Source organism: Juglans microcarpa x Juglans regia, chromosome 7D (assembly GCF_004785595.1).
Source record: "Juglans microcarpa x Juglans regia isolate MS1-56 chromosome 7D, Jm3101_v1.0, whole genome shotgun sequence".
In the NCBI taxonomy this organism is placed as follows: Eukaryota; Viridiplantae; Streptophyta; class Magnoliopsida; order Fagales; family Juglandaceae; genus Juglans; species Juglans microcarpa x Juglans regia.
In genome coordinates, this window is record NC_054606.1 from 20,868,268 (window position 1) to 20,872,588 (window position 4,321).

Below are 4,321 nucleotides of genomic sequence, written 5' to 3' on the forward strand. Positions count from 1 at the left end.
AATCATTCAGTAAGCACCAGCTCTCATGTCTTTTAGAGGTCATGGGGTGGCCATAGAAGCCAGTTAGTTGCCAAGTTACATTTTGTGAGGGATGTTTAATGAAAGCTGAGATGTGCCATGTGATGTAGTTCAGAATTTCTACGTCAGAAGAGGAGTTCCATAATAAGGCCAACCCCTCACTCCTGCCTCTACTAGCAACACAAAAGCAGTTGTCAAACTTCAATTTCAATCTAATTTTCTCCAATCTTTCTCGGTTACACTTTTCTATTAGAAAGACCAAGTGGGGATGCTTAGTCCTCACCAGTTGGTGAAGCTCCTAAACTATTCAAGGGTTCCCAAACCCTCGATAATTCTAGGTCAAACAGTTCATTGGGGCTGGTGAGACTGCATTGCAGTCTCCACCAAACTATCATGATTTTGGCTCCTTTCAAGATGGAGCTTATGTTTTGGTTTTTACACATGTTGCTAGCACGTGTGGTGACCATGTCCATAGAGGGTCTTTCGATATGAGTTATCAAAAAAGGGGGTTGAGAGCAATTGGTCATGTCTGAAAGGGCTGTGGCAAGCCCTCTGGCTTTCCTTTTCCAAGTATTACCTTTCACAGGTTTGGTAGGATTGGGGTCTGTATTCTCGAGATCCTCATCAGTAGGACCAAAGGGGTAGACAGGGATGTTTGACTTTAAGGGGTCTTTTCTTGGTAAAGTTTCAGACATAACCATGTCCTCACCCATAGAAAAACTACAAGGGGTGGGTAGAGGACTTACCTAATTTGGCAAGAGGCCAGGCTTTATGGGAAAGTTGTTTTGGTCTTTAGCCTATAAGGTTTCTGAGGGATAGGTCACGAGGTCCTTGGCAAAAGAAGGAAAAGGCTCAGTAGACTTGGCCTGACCCTCTTTGAAAGGCATACCCTTGTCACTGAAAGAGGTAACACCCTGAAAATCTGTTGGGTTGCTCGAGGCAAGAGCCCTCTTCCCTGCCGTAGATGGAAAGTCTCCACCATTGGTGCTTTTGTCGTCCTCCTCCATGTGATTCCATCTCCAGGTGGAGCTGTGGTGGTTATGGTTAGTTGAGCTACCATATTTTTTAGGAGACGAAACTTTGAACCTGGAGGGTTGTGCATGTAGCCACTGCCCATATTGTTCCTTGGCTTGGGAGGTTTGTGACAATGTTGAGCAGCTTCCTTTCCCATGCATCAAGAGGCCACATTTGAAACAAATTGTTGGCAGGCGTTCATATTTGAATGCTAGCCAATGTTGTTGAGCTGCAATCTTGAGAAAGCGACCCTGTGGAAGAGGCTTGGTAATGTTAATTTCAACACAAGTTCTTAAGAAATTACCCCATCCAAAACGTTTTTTGTCAATCTCAATCTCGAGAACTTTCCCCAGGCCAGAGGCAATCAAACTCCCAACATGTTTGTTCATCCCTACGAAGGGGAGGTTGAGTATTTGAATCCAGAAGGGTTCAAACTAGAACTGCACCTCTGAGGGGGAGAGGCCACCATTAAAGTCACTAAAACATATCAGATGTCAGTCAAAAGACGATGGTCTTCCTTGCAACAACTTCTCTTTATCAGTGAGCAGTTGGAACTCCTAGAGAAACTTGTTTACTCCAAACTCCTTGAAAGTTATCCGGCCTTCTAAATTCCATACCTTTGCCATGGTCGATTAGAAGGCTTCCCTATTGACTATCCTGTCATTGAACATCATAGCAAGGAGGCAATGCTGCCCTTTGATGCTTGCTGATAAAATTGCCTCATTGGGTAGGACAAGCTCTTCTTTCTCATTCTCAATTAGCTTTAAGGTTTCCCAACGTTGAGTGATATCATCGATCATCTTGCCAACACTCACCAGACTCAGGGTCTGTAAGACACCAGCTTTGTTAAAAACAAAGCAGAGACCACCTCACCTATGAGAGGACAGAACCTCACCCTTCAAAGGAGAGGACCTTGTCCAATCACGTGGTTCTTCTTTGTTGGGTCATTAGTGTTCAATGGACATTATAATTTTTTAGATTATTCTTTGATTTTTCATATGTAGATCTATATAGTAAGAATAATGTTATCGGGCCATCTACTCTTGATGTGCCACCACTATATAGTTTATTAAAAAAACACAAACATAAAAAGGCTAGAGAGAACATAGGATTTCTGTCTCTATCTTTTATATTTTCAGCCGCCATTTTATTTTGAGTATGTTCTTATTTTGCTTTTTCTTTTTTATAATAAACCACCGGTGCCATGTCAAGATCAGGACCTTCTAATCAACAAGCTTAAGATAACCTAATAGCAAAATTCATATAAATGCCATGAGAGTAATATCACGTCTGATAATATTTATACTATATTTCACTTTTTAAGTAATTAATAATATCCTTGCAAAAGCAAATCCCACTGAAAATATTATCATCTTTTTTTATAAGGAAATAAAAGCTTGAAAAAATGCTGACAAAATTTTCATATGAGAAAAAAAAAAAAAAGAAAAAAAGAATAAGATTGTTGAGAGTGGGATTTGAACCCACGCCCTTTCGGACCAGAACCTTAATCTGGCGCCTTAGACCAACTCGGCCATCTCAACGTTGATATAAACAATTTCTAGACTATTTAAAATAAACTAATTAGGAATATTTCAGAAGCCCACTCGGTTACCATGACGTTCTTGTGCTTACTTTAAGATGCGATTTATTAATTTCCCGTAATTCGTAAAATTTGTACGGAATGAATTTTTTTATTTGATGCGTGATATGATATCACTGATATCATATAATGTTATGCAGTTGAGTGCGCAGTCTTCGTATAATACGTTACTATTTTATGGATAATGCTAGTTTTACCACTCATTTTTTTCGTTTAAAGTCACTGTGTGACTTTTTTATTTATTTATTTTTACTTAATGATTAAGTAAATATTTTTTAATAATATTATGATTTTTTTATTTTGTTTTAAATATTTAAAAATGTTAAAAAATACATAAAAAAAGTCAAAAAAAAAATCACAAAACATTAGCGGGAGCCCCAGCGGGAGCTCCCAGCAGTTGGAGTAGCACCGTCCCTATTTTATATATGAAAAACGTTCCTTTGTCGCTCCAAACATATTGCTCAGTTTGATTGTTCAGTAATTTTTTTATTTTACCGAATGATGACAAAAGTGATTTTAAGTATATCGGTGTATTTTTTTATTTTTTAAAAATATTAAAAAATATTAAAAAAATGTGAATAGAAAAATTAAAAAAAATTATTTTTACAATTAACGGTATTACCGAGCTAAAAAACCCAACAGCTAGGGTCAAGAGCAGTAAATTAATTTTTCCTAAGAATCCACACGTACTGATTCTTTCGCATTAACTTTATAGAAAAGAAAAGATAAACAAACGAACAGTACTGATTTTATTGTCCAAGAGTCCGTGTACACGGGATTAATCCATTTGCGTAGCATGCATGTAGCATGTCTCCAAACTTTTATTTCATGACTTTTGAGCCCATGTTCGAAGGGCCAAAATCCCCTCACTGACCCGGTAGGCCTAGTTATGCGGCCCATGAGCCTCCGGGCATAGAAAGGTGGGTGTAATACCCCGCTCACCGTGGTTAATAATTAGGAGTCGGAGTACTGCTGAATCTGACTTAAAATATATATTTTTTTTGTAAAGAAATTAGTGCCAAATACAAATATTCTTTATAATAAATAGAGTTGTTTTGTATTAAAATACTGAAATAATAAATGAGTTTATGTGGAAGCATTTATTAAAATTTTTCAAATTTTGTTACTATCATAATCATTACTTAAAATTTCTGTAAATGATTTAAGCCACTGTCACCCTCCCTGAACTAAGTCTTGTCGCGCAGCTCTACTTTCATAAATATTCTAATTAAGGCTGGTTTAAAAACAAAAAAATAAACTAAAATGAGTCGATGACTCAGTAAGAAACTAATCATAACGTAAACATACTTAACATAAGGTTTTTCATAAAATATTTTCATACTAAGAACTTAAAATCATGACTATTCATACTGATATTTATAATATGTCTGACTGATTTATCTGAATTAACTGACTGATCTGATTTATCTAACTGATATGACTGGCCAACACACTTAACCCTATATGCGAGATTTTGCACCGGCACCATGTCTCACGGCCGCAAGGGGAGTAGCTGATAGTATTCTGGCATACTATGATGGACCACGCTTGAGTCCATGGCTTGCACATCCATCCTGAAACTGCATTAGTACCATGCATTTGAATAATTATCTGATTTATCTAATATTTATCTTACACTTGATCTTATAAAAACTTACTTGTTTTATGCAACGTGAAATGCATAATACA

At 37.1% G+C, this 4,321-nt stretch overlaps 1 non-coding gene across 1 annotated transcript; it reads right to left on the reverse strand.

The window, feature by feature from the left end:
* Positions 1 to 2,492: 2,492 nt before the first annotated feature.
* Positions 2,493 to 2,573, reverse strand: TRNAL-AAG. Its single transcript has one exon. It is a non-coding gene; the product is annotated as a tRNA-Leu (tRNA).
* Between the last annotated feature and the right edge of the window lie 1,748 nt (positions 2,574 to 4,321).